Source organism: Podarcis muralis, chromosome 9, assembly GCF_964188315.1.
Source record: "Podarcis muralis chromosome 9, rPodMur119.hap1.1, whole genome shotgun sequence".
In the NCBI taxonomy this organism is placed as follows: Eukaryota; Metazoa; Chordata; class Lepidosauria; order Squamata; family Lacertidae; genus Podarcis; species Podarcis muralis.
Window position 1 is genome coordinate 3,741,495 of NC_135663.1, and position 27,009 is coordinate 3,768,503.

Consider the following 27,009-nt stretch of genomic DNA (forward strand, 5'->3'; position numbering starts at 1 on the left):
CTTTTCTTACGTGCACTGATGATAGTCAGTTTGGATGGGGGGGGGGGGGGGGCTTTTATCCATTTCTGAAGTCACACAATCAACCAGTAGCTGAACTGGGTTCCACACAGTCACAAAAACAAGACACAAAAATGAAGTCACAAGCCACAGTCACAAAAGCAAAGTCACAAGTCAGGCCCATAAAATGAAGAACAAGTCACAGTCAAAAAACCAACAAAGCCACACAAACCAAAACGCAAAAAGGAACCAGACGATGAAAAGAGACCCCTAAAACAGCAATTTTACATGAATTTTACTATCTAACAAGGCCATTGATCCATAAAAGGAAATCAATAAAACAGTACAAAATAAAAATGTGATTTTTTTTCTTACCTGCGCTGTTTGATGGGGGCTCAGGGTCCTCTTCCACAATCACAATCGGCTTGGCTCTGGGAAATTCGCGGAGGCCTCAGAGAGCTCAGACAACTTACTTCAGGGTTACAATTATTCGGAACCTGAAAAAACATAAGTTGAAGCGTTCGTAACCCGAGGTACCACTGTAGTCCAGCTGTGGGGCTTGAAGGCCGCTCCCTGCAAGGCCCTTTCCACCTGGCCTAGGGGGCTGGGCCCACACTCACCAGCCCCACTGAAGGGGCTCCTCATGAGGCCGGAGGAACATTGCCCGGCTGTGGGGTGTGAAGGCCGCTCCCTGCAAGGCCCTTTCCACCTGGCCTAGGGGGCAGGGCCCACACTCACCAGCCCCACTGAAGGGGCTCATCATGAGGCCGGAGGAACATCGCCCGGCTGTGGGGCGTGAAGGCCGCTCCCTGCAAGGGCCTTTCCACCTGGCCTAGGGGGCAGGGCCCACACTCACCAGCCCCACTGAAGGGGCTCATCATGAGGCCGGAGGAACATTGCCCGGCTGTGGGGCGTGAAGGCCGCTCCCTGCAAGGGCCTTTCCACCTGGCCTAGGGGGTGAGGCCCACACTCACCAGCCCCACTGAAGGGGCTCCTCATGAGGCCGGAGGAACATCATCTGGCTGTGGGGCCTGGAGGCCGCTCCCTGCAAGGCCCTTTCCACCTGGCCTAGGGGGCAGGGCCCACACTCACCAGCCCCACTGAAGAGGCTCCTCATGAGGCCGGAGGAACATTGCCCGGCTGTGGGGTGAGGAGGCCGCTCCCTGCAAGGCCCTTTCCACCTGGCCTAGAGGGTGAGGCCCACACTCACCAGCCCCACTGAAGAGGCTCCTCATGAGGCCGGAGGAACATCATCTGGCTGTGGGGTGAGGAGGCCGCTCCCTGCAAGGCCCTTTCCACCTGGCCTATGGGGTGAGGCCCACACTCACCAGCCCCACTGAAGAGGCTCCTCATGAGGCCGGAGGAACATCGCCCGGCTGTGGGGCATGAAGGCCGCTTCCTGCAAGGCCCTTTCCACCTGGCCTAGAGGGCGAGGCCCACACTCACCAGCCCCACTGAAGGGGCTCCTCATGAGGCCGGAGGAACATCGCCCGGCTGTGGGGCATGAAGGCCGCTTCCTGCAAGGCCCCTTCCACCTGGCCTAGGGTGCGAGGCCCACACTCACCAGCCCCACTGAAGAGGCTCCTCATGAGGCCGGAGGAACATCGCCCGGCTGTGGGGCCTGGAGGCCGCTCCCTGCAAGGCCCTTTCCACCTGGCCTAGAGGGCGAGGCCCACACTCACCAGCCCCACTGAAGGGGCTCCTCATGAGGCCGGAGGAACATTGCCCGGCTGTGGGGCGTGAAGGCCGCTCCCTGCAAGGCCCTTTCCACCTGGCCTAGGGGGCAGGGCCCACACTCACCAGCCCCACTGAAGAGGCTCCTCATGAGGCCGGAGGAACATTGCCCGGCTGTGGGGTGTGAAGGCCGCTCCCTGAAAGGCCCTTTCCACCTGGCCTAGGGGGTGAGGCCCACACTCACCAGCCCCACTGAAGAGGCTCATCATGAGGCCTGAGGAACATCGCCCGGCTGTGGGGCATGAACGCCGCTCCCTGCAAGGCCCTTTCCACCTGGCCATGGGGCAGGGCCCACACTCACCAGCCCCACTGAAGAGGCTTCTCATGAGGCCGGAGGAACATCGCCTGGCTGTGGGGCCTGGAGGCCGCTCCCTGCAAGGCCCCTTCCACCTGGCCTAGGGGGCAGGGCCCACACTCACCAGCCCCACTGAAGAGGCTTCTCATGAGGCCGGAGGAACATCGCCTGGCTGTGGGGTGAGGAGGCCGCTCCCTGCAAGGCCCTTTCCGCCTGGCCTAGGGGGTGAGGCCCACACTCACCAGCCCCACTGAAGAGGCTCCTCATGAGGCCGGAGGAACATTGCCCAGCTGTGGGGTGAGGAGGCCGCTCCCTACAAGGCCCTTTCCACCTGGCCTAGGGGGTGAGGCCCACACTCACCAGCCCCACTGAAGGGGCTCATCATGAGGCCGGAGGAACATCATCTGGCTGTGGGGTGAGGAGGCCGCTCCCTGCAAGGCCCTTTCCACCTGGCCTAGGGGGTGAGGCCCACACTCACCAGCCCCACTGAAGAGGCTCCTCATGAGGCCGGAGGAACATTGCCCGGCTGTGGGGCATGAAGGCCGCTCCCTGCAAGGCCCTTTCCACCTGGCCTAGGGGGCTGGGCCCACACTCACCAGCCCCACTGAAGAGGCTCCTCATGAGGCCGGAGGAACATTGCCCGGCTGTGGGGCATTAAGGCCGCTCCCTGCAAGGCCCTTTCCACCTGGCCTAGGGGGCTGGGCCCACACTCACCAGCCCCACTGAAGAGGCTCCTCATGAGGCCTGAGGAACATCGCCCGGCTATGAGGCAAGAAGGCCGCTCCCTGCAAGGCCCTTTCCACCTGGCCTAGGGGGCAGGGCCCACACTCACCAGCCCCACTGAAGGGGCTCCTCCTGAGGCCGGAGGAACATCGCCCGGCTGTGGGGCGTGAAGGCCGCTCCCTGCAAGGCCCTTTCCACCTGGCCTAGGGGGCGAGGCCCACACTCACCAGCCCCACTGAAGGGGCTCCTCATGAGGCCGGAGGAACATCGCCCGGCTATGAGGCAAGAAGGCCGCTCCCTGCAAGGCCCTTTCCACCTGGCCTAGGGAGCTGGGCCCAGACTCACCAGCCCCACTGAAGAGGCTCCTCATGAGGCCTGAGGAACATCGCCCGGCTGTGGGGCCTGGAGGCCGTTCCCTGCAAGGCCCTTTCCACCTGGCCTAGGGGGCAGGGCCCACACTCACCAGCCCCACTGAAGAGGCTCCTCATGAGGCTGGAGGAACATTGTCCGGCTGTGGGGCCTGGAGGCCGTTCCCTGCAAGGCCCTTTCCACCTGGCCTAGGGGGCAGGGCCCACACTCACCAGCCCCACTGAAGAGGCTCCTCATGAGGCCGGAGGAACATCGCCCGGCTGTGGGGCCTGGAGGCCGCTCCCTGCAAGGCCCTTTCCACCTGGCCTAGGGGGTGAGGCCCACACTCACCAGCCCCACTGAAGAGGCTCCTTATGAGGCCGGAGGAACATCGCCCGGCTGTGGGGTGTAAAGGTCGCTCCCTGCAAGGCCCTTTCCACCTGGCCTAGGGGGCAGGGCCCACACTCACCAGCCCCACTGAAGAGGCTACTCATGAAGCTGGAGGAACATTGCCCGGCTATGAGGCAAGAAGGCCGCTCCCTGCAAGGCCCTTTCCACCTGGCCTAGGGGGCGAGGCCCACACTCACCAGCCCCACTGAAGAGGCTCCTCATGAGGCCTGAGGAACATCGCCCGGCTGTGGGGCGTGAAGGCCGCTCCCTGCAAGGGCCTTTCCACCTGGCCTAGGGGGCAGGGCCCACACTCACCAGCCCCACTGAAGGGGCTCATCATGAGGCCGGAGGAACATTGCCCGGCTGTGGGGCGTGAAGGCCGCTCCCTGCAAGGGCCTTTCCACCTGGCCTAGGGGGTGAGGCCCACACTCACCAGCCCCACTGAAGGGGCTCCTCATGAGGCCGGAGGAACATCATCTGGCTGTGGGGCCTGGAGGCCGCTCCCTGCAAGGCCCTTTCCACCTGGCCTAGGGGGCAGGGCCCACACTCACCAGCCCCACTGAAGAGGCTCCTCATGAGGCCGGAGGAACATTGCCCGGCTGTGGGGTGAGGAGGCCGCTCCCTGCAAGGCCCTTTCCACCTGGCCTAGAGGGTGAGGCCCACACTCACCAGCCCCACTGAAGAGGCTCCTCATGAGGCCGGAGGAACATCATCTGGCTGTGGGGTGAGGAGGCCGCTCCCTGCAAGGCCCTTTCCACCTGGCCTATGGGGTGAGGCCCACACTCACCAGCCCCACTGAAGAGGCTCCTCATGAGGCCGGAGGAACATCGCCCGGCTGTGGGGCATGAAGGCCGCTTCCTGCAAGGCCCTTTCCACCTGGCCTAGAGGGCGAGGCCCACACTCACCAGCCCCACTGAAGAGGCTCCTCATGAGGCCGGAGGAACATCGCCCGGCTGTGGGGCCTGGAGGCCGCTCCCTGCAAGGCCCTTTCCACCTGGCCTAGAGGGCGAGGCCCACACTCACCAGCCCCACTGAAGGGGCTCCTCATGAGGCCGGAGGAACATTGCCCGGCTGTGGGGCGTGAAGGCCGCTCCCTGCAAGGCCCTTTCCACCTGGCCTAGGGGGCAGGGCCCACACTCACCAGCCCCACTGAAGAGGCTCATCATGAGGCCTGAGGAACATCGCCCGGCTGTGGGGCATGAAGGCCGCTCCCTGCAAGGCCCTTTCCACCTGGCCATGGGGCAGGGCCCACACTCACCAGCCCCACTGAAGAGGCTTCTCATGAGGCCGGAGGAACATCGCCTGGCTGTGGGGCCTGGAGGCCGCTCCCTGCAAGGCCCCTTCCACCTGGCCTAGGGGGCAGGGCCCACACTCACCAGCCCCACTGAAGAGGCTTCTCATGAGGCCGGAGGAACATCGCCTGGCTGTGGGGTGAGGAGGCCGCTCCCTGCAAGGCCCTTTCCGCCTGGCCTAGGGGGTGAGGCCCACACTCACCAGCCCCACTGAAGAGGCTCCTCATGAGGCCGGAGGAACATTGCCCGGCTGTGGGGTGAGGAGGCCGCTCCCTACAAGGCCCTTTCCACCTGGCCTAGGGGGTGAGGCCCACACTCACCAGCCCCACTGAAGGGGCTCATCATGAGGCCGGAGGAACATCATCTGGCTGTGGGGTGAGGAGGCCGCTCCCTGCAAGGCCCTTTCCACCTGGCCTAGGGGGTGAGGCCCACACTCACCAGCCCCACTAAAGAGGCTCCTCATGAGGCCGGAGGAACATTGCCCGGCTGTGGGGCATGAAGGCCGCTCCCTGCAAGGCCCTTTCCACCTGGCCTAGGGGGCTGGGCCCACACTCAGCAGCCCCACTGAAGAGGCTCCTCATGAGGCCGGAGGAACATTGCCCGGCTGTGGGGCATTAAGGCCGCTCCCTGCAAGGCCCTTTCCACCTGGCCTAGGGGGCTGGGCCCACACTCACCAGCCCCACTGAAGAGGCTCCTCATGAGGCCGGAGGAACATTGCCCGGCTGTGGGGCGTGAAGGCCGCTCCCTGCAAGGCGCTTTCCACCTGGCCTAGGGGGCAGGGCCCACACTCACCAGCCCCACTGAAGAGGCTCATCATGAGGCCGGAGGAACATCGCCCGGCTGTGGGGCGTGAAGGCCGCTCCCTGCAAGGCCCTTTCCACCTTGTTATGTAGTGTAGTTTCACCCTGGGCCAACAGGGGGATACTGTATATAGTTTTCACTCAGGTCTGTAGATAGTTTTCACTCAGGTCCGCGGCAGTTATTTTAGGCGGGAACTCTGGGCTGTGGTGGTTACAATGTGACAGCCGGCTGCCTATAAATACAGGCCGGCTGAGCTGTTCACTGTCAGTTCTATTCCAGTTTACCATAATAAAGAGCTACTTGAAGAGATCGCTGTGCCGGCTGCTATGTCAACCCACGACGTAACACTGGCGACGAGGATGGGATTGATGGACATCAGAGCACAGCCAGATGCGGCCAGCCTCTGAACTGAGCTGAATCACTGAGCTGAATCACAGAGCGAAATCACTGAGCGAAATCACTGGGCAGAACCAGTTCAGAGCTGACTGTTCTGGCTAGAGCACTGTGTTCCATCCATCGCCCTTCACGCCGGCATCGGAATCATGGCTTCACTTGTGCCTCTACCGCCGTTTGCGCCAGCCTCTGAATCATGGGACTCCTACCTCGCTCGGTTCGACTGCTACCTCCAAGCCAACGAACTGACAGCAGTATCACAGGATCGGAAGCGGGGCCTATTCCTCAGCCTCTGTGGGCCTGAGGTGTTTGAGACGGCCCGAGCGTTGGTTGCGCCTGAAGCAGTCCAGGCATCACCATGGGACACGATCCAAGAGAAGCTCCGCAACCACTACGCACCAAAGCCGTCCAAGATTGCTGCCCGCCATGCGTTCTACCACAGGAACCAGGCAGAGGGGGAGTCAATCAACAACTACACCACCGCCCTGCGACAGGCTGCAATGCACTGTGAGTTCCGAGACTTAGACGATGCCCTGATGGATCAAATCGTCTGCGGGGTCCGGGACATCCATCTGCAACGGCGTCTCCTAGCCAAGCCAGACCTCACGCTACAGAAAGCCATTGAGGAGGCTGTGGCCTCAGAAGCTGCTGAACGCTCCGCTCAGGAGATCCGCAAGTCCAGCAGCCTGCGTCTTGCTAGGGAGCCCGTTCCGGTGCATCATGAAGAGGCCAGCAGTGAGGAGGCATCCTCCAGTGAAGACGATGATGTGCACCAGACAAAGCGGGAGCGCAGGAAGTTCCAACAGAAGTCCAAGGGCCAACCGGAATGTGCTGGCTGCGGAGGCAACCATTCCCGTGCCAAGTGTCGATTCAGAGACGCCATCTGTAGGAGGTGTTCCAGAAGGGGCCACATCGCTAAGGTCTGCCGATCGGCTCCGTCTGACAACCCCCCTTCATCGACTCGCAAGTCCAAGTCTTCACTCCAGTCTGCCAAGGAAAGTTGTTTCGCTCTCACCAACTGCCGCTGCCCGTCTGGAACCACGATTGGCCAAACCGACTCGCCTACGAGACGCAAGCTGAACGTCACGGTGCTCATTGAAGGAGCTCCATGTGACATGGAGATCGACACCGGGTCTGCCCTGTCCATCGTGTCATGGAGCACCATCAAAAGACTGGTACCCAGAGTGTCCAAAAGGCAACTCGACTCTCACCGCGTACACCTGAGAGACTACCAGGGAAACGACGTTCCCGTGGTAGGCGTTGGCCGGTTCCGGATCGCCTTCAAGGATTTTTCGGGCCTGCTCCGGTTGGTGGTGGTCGAAGGTCAGCGGCCAAGCCTCCTAGGGCTAGACTGGTTTGATGCCCTCGGCCTGGAAGTCACCGGCATCAACTGCATCTCTAACGCAGAGACTGAGGGTCTGGTCAAAGACTTTGCCGAGGTTTTTGACGGCACCTTGGGCCAATATACAGGTACGCCCATCTCCTTTAGCCTGGATCCACAAGTCGCCCCCATCAAGCTAAAGCCACGCCGGGTTCCCTTTGCTCTCAAGGCTAAGGTGGACGAACAACTGGACAAACTGATCGCCCAAGGAGTTTTGGAGCCGGTTGACCACGCAAAGTGGGAAACCCCCATCGTCACGCCTGTCAAGCCAGATGGGTCGGTGAGAATCTGCGCTGACTACAAGTGCACGATCAACAAGGCACTTCAGCAGCACGCTTATCCGGTTCCTGTTGTTCAACACCTGCTGCATTCCCTGGGTGAGGGTAAGGTCTTCGCTAAGCTGGACCTTGCCCAAGCCTATCAACAACTGCCAGTCGATGATGCCACTGCTGAAGCCCAGACGATCGTCACCCACCGGGGGGCATTCCGTTGCCGCCGGTTGCAGTTCGGGGTGAGTGTGGCTCCTGGCATCTTCCAAGGCCTTATGGAGCGTCTCCTGCAAGGGCTTCCGGGCGTGGTACCATATTTTGATGACGTCTTGGTGTCTGCAGACTCACACCAGCAGCTGTTCGAGCGCCTCCGTGCCGTGCTGACCAGGTTCCAGGAGGCCGGGCTCAAGGTAAAAAGGGAGAAGTGCCAGATCGCCGTTCCACAGGTAGAGTTCCTGGGCTATCTTATCGATGCCTCCGGTCTTCATCCAACCACATCCAAGATCCGCGCTATCCAGCAGGCCCCCACTCCAAAGAACAAAACGGAGTTGCAGGCGTTCCTGGGGCTGCTGAACTTTTATAACATGTTCCTGCCCCACAAAGCCACAGTGGCTGAGCCTCTTCACCGACTCCTTAGCACTAAGACGCCTTGGGCCTGGGGTCATCGGGAGACGGCGGCCTTCAACGCGGTCAAGGCTCTCCTTTCTTCGGACAGTGTGCTGGTACAGTACAGTGAATCCAGGCCGCTGGTCCTTGCCTGCGACGCCTCACCTTTTGGCATCGGGGCTGTCCTTAGTCACCGTTTTCCAGATGGAAGAGAAGCACCGCTCGCCTACTTTTCCAGGACACTATCTCCGACGGAACGGAATTACAGCCAGCTCGACAAGGAGGCATTGGCACTTGTGGCTGGAGTGAAGAGGTTTCATGAATACCTCTATGGCAGGACTTTTGACCTCATCACTGACCACAAGCCACTCCTGGGCCTCCTCGCCGGTGATCGTCCAACTCCACCGGTCCTCTCACCACGCATGCTGCGATGGACTGTTTTCCTGGCTGCCTACCACTACCGGCTCATCCACCGCCCGGGGAAATCGATGGGCCATGCCAACGCCCTCAGCTGTTGCCCTCTTCCAGCATTTGTGGAAGACCCGGCTCCAGCTTCATCGCTCCTTCTGATTGAGGATCTTCCGGCAGCGCCTGTGTCGGCTGCCACTGTGGCCTCCGCATCTGCCCAGGATCGCACCATCAGCCGGGTGCTCAACTGGGTGTGGAGGGGGTGGCCACAAGGGCCCTTTGCATCGGAGTTCCAGCCCTTCGCAACCAGACAACATGAACTCTCAGCTCATCGCGGCTGTCTGCTGTGGGGAGACCGCGTCGTGATTCCCCAGGGACTCCGTCAGCGCGTCCTGGAGGCTCTGCACGTTGGCCACCCGGGAATTGTCAAAATGAAGGCGTTGGCTCGGTGTTACGTCTGGTGGCCTAATATGGACGATGCCATCACTGCCTGGGTGTCCGCCTGTCAAGCGTGCCAGGAGTCGAGGCCTGCACCACCGGCAGCTAAGGGATACACGTGGGAGACGCCAAAGACACCCTGGTCGAGGGTGCACATCGATCTGGCTGGCCCCTTTCACGGCCGGACCTTTATGGTAGTGGTGGACGCCTATTCCAAATGGCTGGAGGTCGCCCTGATGCCCTCCACCACTACCGAAGCTGTCATCCGGGTGCTGCGAGGCCTGTTTGCAACGCATGGGTGTCCTGATGTCCTTGTCTCTGACAACGGACCGCAGTTCACATCAGGCATGTTTGAGCGGTATCTTTTGGGACTGGGCATCCGCCATGCCCTAACGGCACCCTTTCATCCATCCAGCAACGGGCAAGCGGAAAGAATGGTGCGCTCGACAAAAGAGGCACTGGCGCGCCTGGACCGGGGAGACTGGCATGAGCGGGTCGCCGAATACTTGTTCGCGCAACACATCACCCCTCATGCGGCCACAGGGAGGAGTCCTGCGGAACTGCTTATGGGCCGCCGCCTCAGGTCACCGCTCGACCGGCTACACCCAGACTTTGCCGTGGCTGAACCCCCAGGCTGTGCCAACGCACCACGGTCATTTGTCCCAGGAAACCAGGTCTTTGCCCGGAACTATGTGGGGGACATCCCTTGGGTGCCAGCCACAGTAGTGGGAGTCACTGGACCTCGCTCGTACCAGGTGGCACTCGAAGACGGGCGCTTGTGGCGACGGCACATAGACCAACTTAGGCGCAGGGTTGGGGACTTGGACACTACCGAGGTGCCCCCAACTGCGCTTGCGGCTCCAGAAGAGACACGTACAGATGGCGAGGCCCCACCTACACCTCCCTCGCAAACTGCCAGCGTGGAGCCGAACCAAGCCGTCTCAGAACAGACTCAGACCACTCCACTTGCGGAGGCTCCACTCACAGCAGCGGATCCAGGGGAGTTGGTTCCAACGCCACCTAGGGTCGCACCACAGCCTCAGCGAGAACTGTGTGGCCCTCCGGACTTGGCTACCAGTCCCCGGCGGTCTGGCAGAGTTTCCAAGCGCCCAACTCATTTAAAGGACTATGTTGTTGGACAGGTATCACTGTTGGTCTAAGTATGGGAAATGTAACCGATATGCTTTTGTGCCTAATTGAACCATTACGCGTAGTGCTGTATATAAGGAAACCATTACGATTGTAACTAACGCCTTATCTCGGTGGGGAGGGGTGTTATGTAGTGTAGTTTCACCCTGGGCCAACAGGGGGATACTGTATATAGTTTTCACTCAGGTCTGTAGATAGTTTTCACTCAGGTCCGCGGCAGTTATTTTAGGCGGGAACTCTGGGCTGTGGTGGTTACAATGTGACAGCCGGCTGCCTATAAATACAGGCCGGCTGAGCTGTTCACTGTCAGTTCTATTCCAGCTTACCATAATAAAGAGCTACTTGAAGAGATCGCTGTGCCGGCTGCTATGTCAACCCACGACTTAACACACCTGGCCTAGGGGGCAGGGCCCACACTCACCAGCCCCACTGAAGGGGCTCATCATGAGGCCAGAGGAACATTGCCCGGCTGTGGGGTGTGAAGGCCGCTCCCTGCAAGGCCCTTTCCACCTGGCCTAGGGAGCTGGGCCCAGACTCACCAGCCCCACTGAAGAGGCTCCTCATGAGGCCTGAGGAACATCGCCCGGCTATGAGGCAAGAAGGCCGCTCCCTGCAAGGCCCTTTCCACCTGGCCTAGGGGGCGAGGCCCACACTCACCAGCCCCACTGAAGGGGCTCCTCATGAGGCCGGAGGAACATCGCCCGGCTGTGGGGCGTGAAGGCCGTTCCCTGCAAGGCCCTTTCCACCTGGCCTAGGGGGCAGGGCCCACACTCACCAGCCCCACTGAAGGGGCTCCTCATGAGGCCGGAGGAACATCGCCCGGCTGTGGGGCGTGAAGGCCGCTCCCTGCAAGGCCCTTTCCACCTGGCCTAGGGGGCGAGGCCCACACTCACCAGCCCCACTGAAGGGGCTCCTCATGAGGCCGGAGGAACATCGCCCGGCTATGAGGCAAGAAGGCCGCTCCCTGCAAGGCCCTTTCCACCTGGCCTAGGGGGCGAGGCCCACACTCACCAGCCCCACTGAAGGGGCTCCTCATGAGGCCGGAGGAACATCGCCCGGCTGTGGGGCGTGAAGGCCGCTCCCTGCAAGGCCCTTTCCACCTGGCCTAGGGGGCAGGGCCCACACTCACCAGCCCCACTGAAGAGGCTCCTCATGAGGCCGGAGGAACATTGCCCGGCTGTGGGGCCTGGAGGCCGTTCCCTGCAAGGCCCTTTCCACCTGGCCTAGGGGGCAGGGCCCACACTCACCAGCCCCACTGAAGAGGCTCCTCATGAGGCTGGAGGAACATTGTCCGGCTGTGGGGCCTGGAGGCCGTTCCCTGCAAGGCCCTTTCCACCTGGCCTAGGGGGCAGGGCCCACACTCACCAGCCCCACTGAAGAGGCTCCTCATGAGGCCGGAGGAACATCGCCCGGCTGTGGGGCCTGGAGGCCGCTCCCTGCAAGGCCCTTTCCACCTGGCCTAGGGGGTGAGGCCCACACTCACCAGCCCCACTGAAGAGGCTCCTTATGAGGCCGGAGGAACATCGCCCGGCTGTGGGGTGTAAAGGTCGCTCCCTGCAAGGCCCTTTCCACCTGGCCTAGGGGGCAGGGCCCACACTCACCAGCCCCACTGAAGAGGCTACTCATGAAGCTGGAGGAACATTGCCCGGCTATGAGGCAAGAAGGCCGCTCCCTGCAAGGCCCTTTCCACCTGGCCTAGGGGGCGAGGCCCACACTCACCAGCCCCACTGAAGAGGCTCCTCATGAGGCCGGAGGAACATCGCCCGGCTGTGGGGCCTGGAGGCCGCTCCCTGCAAGGCCCTTTCCACCTGGCCTAGGGGGCAGGGCCCACACTCACCAGCCCCACTGAAGGGGCTCATCATGAGGCCGGAGGAACATCGCCCGGCTGTGGGGTGTAAAGGTCGCTCCCTGCAAGGCCCTTTCCACCTGGCCTAGGGGGCTGGGCCCACACTCACCAGCCCCACTGAAGAGGCTCCTCATGAGGCCGGAGGAACATTGCCCGGCTGTGGGGTGTGAAGGCCGCTCCCTGCAAGGCCCTTTCCACCTGGCCTAGGGGGCAGGGCCCACACTCACCAGCCCCACTGAAGGGGCTCATCATGAGGCCGGAGGAACATCGCCCGGCTGTGGGGTGTGAAGGCCGCTCCCTGCAAGGCCCTTTCCACCTGGCCTAGGGGGCAGGGCCCACACTCACCAGCCCCACTGAAGGGGCTCATCATGAGGCCGGAGGAACATTGCCCGGCTGTGGGGCGTGAAGGCCGCTCCCTGCAAGGCCCTTTCCACCTGGCCTAGGGGGCAGGGCCCACACTCACCAGCCCCACTGAAGGGGCTCATCATGAGGCCGGAGGAACATCGCCCGGCTGTGGGATGTAAAGGTCGCTCCCTGCAAGGCCCTTTCCACCTGGCCTAGGGGGTGAGGCCCACACTCACCAGCCCCACTGAAGAGGCTCCTTATGAGGCCGGAGGAACATCGCCTGGCTGTGGGGTGTAAAGGTCGCTCCCTGCAAGGCCCTTTCCACCTGGCCTAGGGGGTGAGGCCCACACTCACCAGCCCCACTGAAGAGGCTCCTTATGAGGCCGGAGGAACATTGCCCGGCTGTGGGGTGTGAAGGCCACTCCCTGCAAGGCCCTTTCCACCTGGCCTAGGGGGCGAGGCCCACACTCACCAGCCCCACTGAAGGGGCTCCTCATGAGGTGGAAGGAAGATCGCCCGGCTGTGGGGCGTGTAGGCTGCTCCCTGCAAGGCCCTTTCCACCTGGCCTAGGGGGCAGGGCCCACACTCACCAGCCCTACTATGTTAAATATGTATTCTGTAGTTGACCTCCATTGTAATGTTTTATTTCGAAATCTTTAAGATAATATTTTCGTTTTCTGTTATGTTGCTTTGACTATCTTTGAATTTCCTCAGATTGTTTTATTTATGTTTTATTGATTTAATATGCTGTAAACCGCTTTGAGATTTTTCTTAAAAATATAAAACGGTATAGAAATTTTTAAAATTAAATATATAAATAAATACTATAGGTTTGTATAATAGCACTATGTTATTGTCACTTTTATTTTCAGTTCCTTTCCCAATGATTCCTGGAATTCACCTCCCCACCTCCAGCTGCTGCACACAGGGTCGACATCTTCATTGAGTTATCCACCACAATCTCAAGGTCCCAATCCTGGTCCGTTGCCACCTCTGCAGACCCCACGAGCAGTTATGTGGTTAAGGTTTTTCACTCCAACATGTTCACACTGATTTGCATTTGGTTCACACTTCTTTGTGTGCCTCCTGTCCCTTTCCTTCTTTCTTTCTTTCTTTCTTTCTTTCTTTCTTTCTTTCTTTCACTTATATACCACCCTATACCCGGAGGTCTCAGCGAGGTTCACAGAAAAGATCACAATATATAAAATAAAAATAAAAACAATAACCCAATAACACACACACACCCCAAAAAAAGAGAGCCACATTTTAAAAGGGTATAGGATGTCGATCAGGTCAACCAAAGGCCTGATTAAAAAGGAAAGTTTTTGCCTGGCACCTAAAAGTGTATAATGAAGGTACCAGGCAAACTTCATTGGGGAGAGCATTCCACAGATGGGGAGCCACTGCAGAGAAGGCCCTGTTCTCGTGTTGCCACCCTCCAGACCTCTTGAGGAGGAGGCACACAAAGAAGGGCCTCAGAAGACAATCTCAGGCTCCGGTTAGGTTCGTATGGAAAGAGGCAGTCCTTGAGGTATTGCCGTCCTGAGCCGTTTAAGGCTTTATAAGTCAAAACCAGCACTTTGAATTGGGCCTGGAAACTAATTGGTAGCCAGTGCAGTCGAACCAGGATCAGTGTAATATACTCAAACTGTCTTGCTCCGGTGAGCAACCTGGCCGCTGAATTCTGCACCAGCTGAAGTTTCTGAACCATCTTCAGAGGCAGCCCTAAGTATAACTCATTGCAGCAATCTAACCTTGAGGTTACCAGAGCATAGACAACAGTAGCTGGGCCATCCCTGTCCTGATAGGAGCATAACTGGGCCTCCAGCCAAAGATGATGGAAGGCACTCCGGGCCACAGGCCACCTGAGTCTCGAGCGACAGCAAAGGATCCAGGAGGACCCCCAAGCTGCGAACCTGCTCCTTCAGAGGAAGTGTGACCCCATCAAGAGCAGGTGATCTGCCATTCATCTTGTATTTATCTTAGGCTGCATACATACCATGCATGTAAACACATGACTTCCCCCAAGACTCCTAGGAACTGTAGTTTGTTGAGGGTACTATGGATTGTAGCTCTGTGAGGAGTAAAATACGGCTCCCATTATTCTTGGGCAGGGAAGTAATATTCTATAAATGTGCAGGTGGTACCTAGCTTTATAGTACATAGTCCATAGGTTGTCATGGAATCTGTATCCTGTTCTGGCATTGGCTGTGGTTTGTTTTGTTTCTCTAAATAAAATAGAAAAGCATTTCAAAAGTTTGGAGAAAGGTTCAGAAAAAGGGCAGCCCACATGATCAAGGGGGATGGAGCTATTCCCTTATGATATAAGAATTAGAGACCCCAGGTGTATATTTTTATTATTTTAAAAATGTTTCAGTGTTTTGCTTTAATTGGATTGAAACTTTTATAATGTCTTAGGCTTGATGGTTGTGTGTTCTGCATTTGCCAGTCTCTCCCTCCTACGCTGCATTCCATTTCTCCTTGTCTACCCCTGAAAGTGGTACAAATCGCAAGATTTTAGCACCAGAGTGTAAACTAGCTATCCTTGGAGCTATCTGAGACCCAGGAAGAGGGTTTTTATGATGTTCTTCCCTCTCATTGAAAATTAGGTTGCCAAGGTAACCCTAAAATGGTCAAATGGCCTGGGCAAATTGGGGCCACTCCAAGGTAATGCTGTGACAAAGATACCAGTATAGAGCCATGCATGTTTTACTTCTCATGACCTGTAACCATTCCTGATGTGAAGGTGTTTGATGACTCTTTGTTTGCTGTGTTTGAACTACTATTCAGTGGTACCTCGGGTTAAGTACTTAATTCATTCCGGACGTTCGTTCTTAACCTGAAACTGTTCTTAACCTGAAGCACCACTTTAGCTAATGGGGCCTCCTGCTGCCACCGTGCCGCCGAAGCAGGATTTCTGTTCTCATCCTGAAGCAAAGTTCTTAACCAAAGGTACTATTTCTGGGTTAGCGGAGTCTGTAACCTGAAGCGTATGTAACCTGAGGTACCACTGTATAAGCTTTTGTTCTGTACTGCCTTGGGGCAGACCTTCTCAACTGGCACATTGAGTTGAGTGAGCTCTGTCCTATCGCAATAATAAACGCTGGGTCCTTAAATCTGGGTGCTGGACTTGGAAATAGTTTCCTTGGTTCTGTGGTTTATTCAAAAGGTGGCTGTTTCTCACCTGGGTAACAAACAAGGTGGTGTAGAGGTGAATTATTACCACACTTATTAAGGAAGTCCAGCTGTCAGAGACTGCCTCCAGGTCCCAGCTCACAGAGGACCAACGCTAGCCAGCGGTAATATACAAAAGTCTTTATTTAAGTACATTATCCATTTTCAAACCCTAGCGTGCGTCTCTACGTCTAGACACTAGACCGGCGAAGCTCCGTCTGAATCTCCGCCCCCTGTACACCAGCTTAAGACTCTAACCTTACTCCACCTCTTCCGTCTCTCCTTCCACCTCTGGGTCCTACTACCCCCCGGGATCCCTTCCTTCCTGGACGCTTCGGACGCGGACCCCTCTGACTCTTCCCCCTCCCTTCGGCGGGCTTTAGGACCTGGCTCCCTATCCGGGCTGCTCACTGCGCCACTCTCTTGTAGGTTTGAACTTGGCGCGCGCGCCCTGTCTTTGACCTTCCTTTCGACCGTTTCTTCGCTCTCTGATGCAGGCGTGGCCAATCCTGACTCATGTCCTTCTGCTGACGGAGAGCTGCCTGATGCCGATACCTGGGACTCCTCCCCCCTACTGCTCTTTGGTGGGGAAGCTGGTCCCGATTTCCAACTGCTGCTCTCTGAGTCCCCTCTGGCCCCTCCTTCCTGGGGTGTTCCCCTTGGCAACCCCCTTGCTCTGACCACGGGAGCCCCTTTCTGTGAATCCTCCGATTCGCTGGAGAGACTCAGAGACCTCGGATGGCTGTCATCGCTGACATCTCCCTCGGATTCCTCCCCCTCGGTCTCTATCTCCTCCCTTTCCTGTGCCTCTGCTCCTGAGCCCCTGACACCAGCGTTTGGGACTTTTAAGAGAAAAGGCAGGTAGGAGGATTAGACAAAATCATGGAGGACAAGGCTATCAGTGACTACTAGTCATGTTGGCTATGCTCTGTCAGGTGGGCAAAGTGCTATTGTATTATTTTATTCTCAAGTTCTAAGAATAAAATAAATTGTGCACTCCAGCAGCTTTCTTCCCTATGGGGGACATAACACCTGTGTGCATGTTCTTTCCTGTGCAGGTAGAAAAGCAGTTTTGGGAAGTCTATCCATAAGTGCAAAGGCATCTGGGAGATAACTGTATTTCCTCCTTGCAGGTGAAAGAAGGATGTTGACGAGCTGGAACGTGTGCAGATGAGGACAACCAAGATGATCAAGGGTCTGGAAACCAAGCCTTATGAGGAATGGTTGAAAGAGCTGGGTATGTTTAGCCTGGAAAAGAGGAGACTGAGAGGAGATATGAGAGGCATCTTCAAATATTGCAATGGCTGTCACACAGAAAAAGGAACAAGCTTGTTTTCTCCTGCTCTGGAGGGTAGGACTCAATCCAATGGCTTCAAGTTACAAGGAAAGAGATTCCTCCTGAACATCAGGAAGGCTTTTCTGGCAGTAAGAACTGTACAACAGTGGGTGAACACCCTCAACAGGTTGTGGACTCTCCTTCCTTTGAAATCTTTAAGTAGAGGTTGGATGGCCATCTGTCATGGATGCTTCAGTTGACATTCCTGCATTGCAGGGGATTGGGGTACCTTCCAACTGTACTGTTCTATGACTCTATGGCAGGGGTCCTCAAACTTTTTAAATGGGGCCAGTTCACTGTCCCTCAGACACTGTTGGGGGCCGGACTATAGTTTCAAAAAAAGCGAGCCTTCATTATACACCTTTAGGCACCAGGCAAAAATGTTCCATTTTAGCCAGGCTTTGGGTTGATTTTTTTTGGGGGGGGATGTTTTTTGGGGGGAGACTACGGGAAGGCGGAGGGGTCAAGAGCAAAGTTCTGCAGAATGCAGGAGGAGGGAGGGAGAGACGCTGAGACACCCCTCTGCCTTAGCAGGAAACTACGAATCCCAGCATGCAGTGTGGCATCAGAGAGTATGATTAGGCCAGGCGTGGAGTTGTTGCCGAATGCTTTCGTTGCATTCAGTCAGATCGCTTCACCACCGCTTCACTTGCTGTAGGCCACACACCCCCGCCCCCTTCGTCCCCCCCGCCCCTTCTGGGAGGGTTGGGTTCAGGACCCTGGCAGGCTGGATCTAGCCCATGGCCCGTAGTTTGAGGACCCCTGCTCTATGAAAAATCAGGTGAGGCGATACAGAGGCAGATAGTGACTGTGAGGAAAGGGGTTAAGGAGAGGGAGGGTGGGTGGGATTCTTCACTTAAACTTGCAGCCTCTTGAAGAGACATTTGGTTTAAAAAAAAAAATACCAAGGGGAAGATGCAAGCGGTTGTCTCTCCCACCCCAAACCTCCCCCTCCTTTCTCTACATGAAACACAGGCTGGAAAAAAATGTCCCTTCCTCTGTGAAGGTGTAAACATCGTTCTCTTCAAGACAGCCAGAGTCAGGAAGCCAGTGAAGCATCCAAGACTTTGGCTTTGCCAGGAAAGGAGCTCTCCTGTCAAAACAAACATGCTGCAGAGGTTTTAAAAACAACAACAACAACAACAACACCCAGCTGAGGCAGGGAGAAGGAAGAGGTGTAAGAAGAGCCCTGCTGGACTGGAGCAAAGCCCCAACTGGCCCACCAGCCTCTGAGCTGGAAATTCCAGGACAGAGCAGTTCTGAATGCTGGGGAGGTGATTGGAAGACTATTGGGTAGGAGGCTATAAACTGCCTTCTTGAGATGCTGCACCCGGGCAGGCAAAAGGGAGAGATGAGTTTTGTGGTGGGTTTTGAAGTCCATCCAGATCATCATAGGTTCTCCACTCCTGCCATAAAGCAATGGTCCAGGAGTGGTGAGGGTCTGCATGGTGCAGTGGATAGATTTGGAACTGGGTTCAAATCCTCACTCAGCCATGAAGCTCCATGCATGAGTTTGGGCCAAATCATCGCTCAACGTACATTACCCCACAAGACCAGGGTGGTGATTTAAAAGGAAGAGGAGGAGGAGGAGGAGGAGAAGAAGAAGAAGAAGAAGAAGAAGAAGAAGAAGAAGAAGAAGAAGAAGAAGAAGAAGAAGAAGAAGAAGAAGAAGAAGAAGAAGAAAGAATCAATCTTGGAATTATTATTTCCTTGGAGGAATTATGGGGTGCTTCCACTATGTCAAGAGGTTGTCAGCAAGCCAGGTCAACCACAGGGCAGGCACACACACAGCAGGCATGGAATGCAATTAGCTCTTTATTAACACAAAATGACAACACAGCAGAGTCCTCTGGATTGCCTTAATCCAGTTAAGACGTTGCTGAATCTGACCACTAGCTCCATCCTTCCCCTCTAGCCTCTCACTCTGGATCCTTCCCAAGCAGGCAAAGGCTGCATGAAAAGGGTGGACTCCTCCTCTGGGTCTGTCTGGCCCCTTGCTCAGCAACATGCAGGACTCTCATTGTGACTGCTACCTGCCCGGGGCCACACACTTTCACCCATGGCATGCTGCGGTTAAAACTGAAACTTGGTACAGAGAAGCAGGGCAAAGCGGTCCTCTTTGAGGAAGCATGTGGTAATAACACACAGCCATAGTAATATTGAAGAGAGCTCAGCTTCTAGCACTGGGTTGGCAGCTAGCTCCCAGATGAGAATTCTCTGCAGAACAGAAGAAATTAATGAGCATGGTTATAAAGGAGGCTGTGCATATTGGTTGGGAATTGGGGACATTTCAGTACATTCTGGTTTTTAGCAGAGTTACGGGCAGTTGAAGATGGGAAGGAGAAGAAATGGGGGGAGGTCACATAAGATGAAACACAAGCCCTCCAAATTAGGGTACCTCTAGACTAGGGATGGGGAAGAATTCAATTCAGTTCTCATTTAAAGATGAATTTACCAATTTCACATTTTCTGAAACAATATGAGATCCAAAGCACAGGCATCCTTAGAAATTTGCAGTTATCTGAAATGTTCTATGCACTTCTCCAAACAATAGTCACAAAAGTACACATATTAGGAGAAAGGGCATCCCAAAATGTGTACATTAGTCAAACCCGCATGCAAAAATGTGTTTTATTACGAGAGGTTCGCACTAAAATGCAAATGAATTATTTTTCCAAGAGAAATTTGCAGATTGCTGCAGAATTGTAGAGGGTCAGAAAAGTTAGAAACCGAGGAAACCAAAACTATCATATCCTTCCATCCATAATTTAGACCAGCATCCCGTTTCCAAAAGGGGACAGGCAGATACCTACCAGAAGCCCACAAGCAGCTCACAAAGGCAATGGCAAACCTGCCTCTGAAGTTATTCTCCCTTATTCTCTTTACTTCCACCCGCCTTCCCTTCTTGTATTCTACTTTAAAAATTAGTTCAGCAAGATCATTCATTATTTATTTTAAACCTTTATCCCTCCCTTTATAGTCTTATTTATCTTAATCGCTAGAAACCCCTTCATTTCGTTTTCAGAGCCCTCAGCATTCATAAATTTTACAGTATTTTTGTAGATAGACTTTAAACTTCTTCCAGTCCTCTTCCACCTGCTCCTCTCCTTGATCTCGGATTCTGCCGGTCATTTCTGCCAGTTCCATATAGTCTATTACTTGCATCTGCCATTCTTCCAAGGTGGGTAGATCTTGCGTCTTCCAATGCTTTGCAATAAGTATTCTTGCTGCTGCTGTAGCATACATGAAAAAGGTTCTATCCTTCTTTGGCACCAATTGGCCGACATTGAGCTAAGCCCAATGTTTCTAATTTTCAAGTAAGTCACACCCAGCTTTGATTACATCACTTCCTATGGGTTACAGCAAAGGCTGAGCTGAGTGTTTTCTGCAGAACATTTTCTTTAATTAAACAAACAAAAAAAAATCCCTTTCAGGGTTGTTGTGGGGTTCAAATGAGCAGGGGCAGAACCATGTACAGCACCTTGAGCTCTTTGGAGAAAAAGGTAAGATACAAAATGCAAGAAATAAGGTTTTGAAAGTTACCAATATGAAAGAGTGTTCTTTTTTATGCTAAATTTTTTCTTTTGCATTTTTCTTTTTTCTGTTTTTCTGTTTGGATTTTTGATGTTTGTTGTCTGTTTGTTGTGATTTTTGTTGACTTTTGTTGGTTGTTAATTTTTTTAAAAAATCCTAATAAAATATTATTTAAAAAAAATAAAAATGAAGTTATTCTCCCAGCTTCTGGTACTTACAGGCCCTTCCACCTTGAGTAAACAAGAAAAGAAGAGATAGCCATCATGGCTAATGTGTGTGACTTTGTGGAGGACAGTCCTTAATCTGATGAGTTCTGTGGTTGCCCATCCACAGTGATGACCAAAGCAACAATCTCAGCCACTAGATCACAATCTTCTGCACTGTAGCAAGATGTACTGTATTTCTGTTTATAGGATGATAATCATTTCTAAATGTGTAGCAATGCATATAAATTAGCATTTGCCCCCTGCTAGGTTATCCCACTGCCCCCCAAGGGGTGATACCACACACTTTGGGACCCACTGCACTAGCAGGTGCCAACCCACTGACTGAAGGCCAGTGGGCTGGAAGGAATCCAGCAGGAGTCTCCCTGGGTGCTTGTGACATTTGAGCTCAGCCGTGGCATTTACTGAACATGTGTCTGGTTGGCCTCCTTCCTTGGAACTCTTCCTCCTGGGTGCTGCCTCCGTTGCAACAGCATGGAAATGGGTGGGCAGGTGGACATGGCATCACTGCTGCCAATCAATGGTTCACCACTTTACCAAGTGCAGCATGCAATAAGCTTTCAAACCAGCCTGCATTTGCATGCTTCTACCCATGGTCATATTCAAATTGTGCTGGAGAGAGGAGCAGACAATCATTCAATGGCTCAGAAACCTTCTCTCTCTTTTCTTAAAAAAAATCACTCCATTGATTGAATGTTGCAAAATGAATTATAATTAGACAGCACAAGCTGTCAAGGCTGGCTCAGCCTCTAAGACAATGTGAGGCAGGGGACCAGCTTAAGGAGAGAGACTTCCATGCCATGTCCAGCCCAAAAATCCAGGAAGTTGAAAATTGATTGGTGCTGCCACTGGGCTGGCCAGGAACTGTGATGGCACAGGTTGCAGCCTGCAGCGTGAGAGGGAAAGAAGCAAGCAAGGAAACCCTCATATTCACACAACCATGCCGCATGGAAGTCACAATGATTAGCCTCCAAGCTAGTTGCAGGGTTGGTGCCAGCAGTTAAGCAAGTCAGGCCAGAAGTGGGGGGCGGAGGGGGCAGGTCACCCTGGATGCCACTCTGGGGGGGGGTGTGACAAGATGGCCCCTGCCTCCCCCCCAGCTGTAGAGCGGATGAGGGCATGCGCAGTCAGTATGGGTGCCGCTAGCGCGGCGACCATACAGGCTGCCGCTCTCACGCAGCATCCATACAGGCTGTTCCGTACGGGCATCCGTACGGGCATCCATACGGGCTGCCTCTTGCACGGCAACCGTACGGGCTGCTGCTCTTGTGCGCTCTCCACACAGGCTGCTCATGTGGCAGCCGGTATGGTCGCCGTGCAAGCGGCAGCCTGTACGGACGCCTGTATGGATGGCGTGCATGAGCGGCATCTCATACAGACACCACTCGAGCGGCAGCCCATACGGAGAGCGCATGTGCAGCAACCCGTACAGAGTGTGCGGGCTGCCACACATGTGCACTCCATATGGGATGCCGCGTGTGCGCAGTCCGTACAGACATTGCGCATGCGCCACCAGGCGGTTCGCCCTGCCCCTCAGCGTCCCACTCTGGGTGCCAGAGAGGGTTCCCCTGCCACTGAGTCAGGCACAGGCACAGTGGTCCCAGAACCTTTGAGGAGCCCTTCACCGGCTCAGCTGGGCCACGCCATCATTCACCTGCTCCCCAGCTGGTCCCCTGATGCATCTCAACAATAGGTGGTGCTGGTGCTTTTGAACAGGTGGCAAGCTTAGCTCCCATTCAAAGGCATCACTGTTGAGTATAATTGTTTAATTGCACACTGAAATGGAGAATACCTGTATGTATATTGCTGAAGGGTTTAACATTGGAAAATTCCATTGGTGTATACTAAGTTGGAAGAGAGCTCTGTAAGCTTCTACCTGAGTTGATAATTGTTGACATTCTCTGTCACATGAGTGTTTAACCTTAGATCACATGATTAAGGTATTCAATTACAAATCTCCATTTTGTAGGGGAGTTGCCTTAGTCTTTTGTTCCCAGGCACAGTGAGAGAAGGATGTGATTATGAAGCTTCTCCAGGAGCTACATAGCCTTAGGTTGGATGCAGGCTAATGGGAGAGAGCTTTGATTTCTTTGCTCTGATCATAATTATGTTACATATTTAAAAAGAAGAACCTATGTTTGGATAAGCGTATGCTTTAAGGCACTATTTGAATGTATCATTGTTTTTGTTTTTTTGTTTTTAAATAATATTTATTAAAGTTTCAAAAAAGAATTACAAAAAACAAAAAAAACAAACAAACAAAAAGAAAAAAGAAAAAGATAATTCATTCATTACATTCCAGATTTTCAGTAACTTCTTTCCAGACCTTCCCCTCACCTCCCCTTCTTGTATTCCATGTCCAAGATAATTATCCAACAAGTTCTTAACCCTAAATTTTTAATGAATGTATCATTGTTTTTGCACCTGTTTTGAAGAAATTCTGGTTTGTAAAGCTTTGAATTATAATTATGGGTCTGTACAATCTTTATTCCCATTATGAATTCAGTGGCTTCCTGCTGCACAATATCTGCAAAAATCATCTCCTGTCCACTGCCTCCAAGGGACAATGGAAAGTGAGACAAAGAGAGGCAACAGCTCCACCCATCTTGTTTGTGGTTGGCATCTCGAGCGACAATGGAGTATTCCTTGGGGGGTGAAGTCAAACCACTGTGTTAGCAGCACCGAAGTGATCCTGGGCTGCCTACATGATAGGACCTCCCTCTCGGACACACTGGTGTGGTCCAAAATAAAAGCAGAACTGATTCTTCCACCTCCACCTTTTCCCTCTGCTCTCATTTCATTGCACACCTCTTCATCTTTTTATTTTGTAAGGCTGATGCAAGGCTGGGCCTCTCGCTCCCTCCTGTGGATTGATTTGAGCCACTTTGGAAGACAACAAAAGAAACAGAGGGTGGCAAATGAGGATAAATTATGTGAACAGGGACCAGCCATCTGACAACCCTTGGAGGAAAAAAAGAAACCCCAACACAGGTATTTGAATGAAGGGAAAGTGCTGAATCAATATCGGAGACCAGCCCCTGTTAGTCATCCTCTGCCAGATCCCCTGCCAGAAGTGTTTTATTAGAAGCAAAACTTGCAGAGACTGGAGAGAGACAGAAGTTCTATCAGCAGGTATCAATATTGTGCAGTGTGTTAAAGTTGAAGTTGGAAAGGTGAAGCAGCTGGAACCGACACAGGCTGTGAGTGAAGCAATTTCTCTCTGAGAGAGGGAGAGAGAGAGAGAGAGAAATACTTCGCTTTCCCAAGGGCTTTGGATAAAAGCTGGATCTGGCTGAATCCACCTGAGCTTGTTTATAACATTAGTGTCTCACATCAAATATAACTGATCTGTAGAAAATATTCTGTGAATGGAAAACAGAAACGCTGGATATACTTTTGTAATTCAAGAAAATCTTTTATAAAAACATTTTTTAAAAACAAAAAGAAACAAGAAAAGTACATGAAAACTACTAGTATACTCTCTCCCACACTCTCCCTGGCAGTGCTGCAAGGTGAGCTGAGCCCAATGTTTCTAATTTTCAAGTAAGTCACACCCAGCTTTGATTACATCACTTCCTATGGGTTACAGCAAAGGCTGAGCTGAGTGTTTTCTGCAGAACATTTTCTTTAATTAAACAAACAAACAAATCCCTTTCAGGGTTGTTGTGGGGTTCAAATGAGCAGGGGCAGAACCATGTACAGCACCTTGAGCTCTTTGGAGAAAAAGGTAAGATACAAAATGCAAGAAATAAATAAATGAAATTTAAGAACATCAGAAAAGTCCAGCAGCTCATCTGGTACAGCATTTTATTCTCGCAGTGGCCAGCAAGACGCTTCTGGGAAGCCCACAAAAAGGGCCAGAGTGCAAGAGAGGAGATATGATAACCATTTTCAAATAGCTAAAGGGCTGTTTCATGGAAGATGGAGGAAGTGTGTTTTCTCCTGCTTCAGAGAGGCCAGGACCCAAACCAATGGATTCAAGTTGTAAGAGATTCTGACTGAACACCAGGAAGAACTTTATGACGGCAAGAGCTGTTGGACAGTGGAACGGACTCCCTTAGGAGGTGGTGGACTCTCCTTCCTTGGAAGTTTTTAGACAGAGATGGGGTGGTCATCTGTCAGGGATGCTTGAGTCGAGATTCCTGCATTGTAGGGGGTTTGATTAGATGGCTGTGTTGGAAGATTCCATTCCACCTTTGGTTGCAGACATGGGATTGTTACGTGTCACATGTCTGTTTACATTCCAACACAGTTTGCTGACGTAAGCGGAACTTCCGGTGTATTGCTTTTGTTTTGACTCGCTCTCCGAGGAGACGGCAAGAAAAGACGACATGTTTCTTTGTCTTGTTTTATGTTTAATAAATCTGTAGTTCATAGTATGTATCCACAAGCCTCAGGCTCTTCTGTGCGATTTACACTGCTACGTATAGTGTGCCCAAGTCTGGGAGGCTTGAGTCACTGTTTTATGTCGGAGCCAGAGGTCAATGGATCTTCGCAGCGGCACAGCTGAGAAGGAGACGATCCAGCTGGGGGCTAGCCAGCTGGCCTTTTGACCCCCGGATGCTGACAGGCCATGGGGGTCCCTTCCAACTCTATGATTCTCTGATTCTAAGAAAACTCTTCCCCTCTCGCAATTCCCAGAAACTGTTATTCAGAGCCAGGGTGCTGCCAACACTGCTATTGTGAATATAGTGGAACCTTGGTTCCTGAACGGCTGAGTTGCCAAACAAATCAGCTCCCAAACGCTGCAAACTCAGAAGTAAGTGTTTCAGTTTGTGAACATTTTTCAGAAGCTGAATGTCCGACGAAGCTTCTGCTGGAGTGCAGGAAGCTCCTGCAGCCAATCAGGAGCTGCACCTTGGTTTTCGAACTGTTCCGGGAGTTGAATGGACTCCCAGAATGGATTAAGTTTGAGAACCAAGTTACCAATGTAGTAACTGATCTGGAGCAAAGCATCCATTTTGCCACCACCAGCTTTGGGGTGACAACGCATCCTTACAAGATGCCTGACCACCTCAGCTTCCTAGTCAGGCCCATTCTCCAAAGCAGAGTAGAAGCTGTTTGTCCAAAGTCTCTACAGGTTCAACAAGAGGGTTGCATAAATGGCTTCTCCAATGAGCCAAAGCCCTGATGAGTGACCCCTTCTCTGAGATCTCCCTGGGAAGCAAATCTTCATTTGCACAGCTTACTGCTTGACTTAAGGGTGCATCGTTCACATGTTACCTTTAAATATATCATCCATGTCAAGATGAGTTAGGCTTTCACAGGACAAATCAATCACCATTCCCTCTCTTACCAGCATTCAGGGTGTGAGTGTCATTGCCCATGTAGCCAATATGGTGCACAGGAGGAGGTATGGACAGTCATGGGTAAACCCCAAGGTTTGCAGAACCACACACACACAAAAGAAACAGGGGGAGGAATCCAAAGGAGGGAAAATCACCAAACTAATGATCATTGAATTCGGACTGGCTATTAAGGGTAACAATGGAAAAACAGGCTGGAGAGAGGGTGAGAGGTGGAATTGAATAACTTGAAGGAAAGTATAGCTGCCTGGCTGGAACAGTAACCATAAGAACTCCACGCTGCAGGATTATGTTGACTGTCCCATTTGTGTTGTTCTAATTTTGAGGCTGAGGTGGAAGGTGGGCCACATGCTTTGTTGAGAATGTACATCAAGCATGTGTGTGTGTGTGTGTGTGTGTGTGAGAGAGAGAGAGAGAGAGAGAGAGAGAGAGAGAGAGAGAGACTTGAGCATAAAATCATAGCATTGTAGAGTTGGAAGGGACCACAAGAGTCATCTAGTCCAACACCCCTGCAATGCAGAGATCTTTTGCCCAACATGGGATTTGAACCCAACCCCTGGGACTAAGTCTTATGCTCTATCGACTGAGCTAGAATAAAACACTAAGTGTGCACATATTTACCTAGAAATGAAGACAGGAGTGCCTGGCATGCTCTGGTCTATGGGGTCACGAAGAGTCGGACATGACTAAACAACAACATGTCCTGTTGTGTTCAGTGGCCTTTATTCATTTCCCTGTTAAGTGTGCTTACAGCTGCTGCTGGAGGGAATTATCACGAGCAGAAGTTTCTTGTGCTTTGCTTTCCGAAGCTGGCCTTAGGAAGAGGAATCTCAGCATCCACAGAGCCAAATTGAAAGGTTACACAAAAAGAAACCATGGGTCTCTGAAGAGCCTGCAGATATAATTTGCAGGTTGGTTGCCATACAATTGCATTGCAGAGTCTTTCTTTTTCTCCCCGTGACAGGTTATTAAAGGATGGCACAGCTGCTTGCTTAAACCCAGTGCCAGATATATATATTC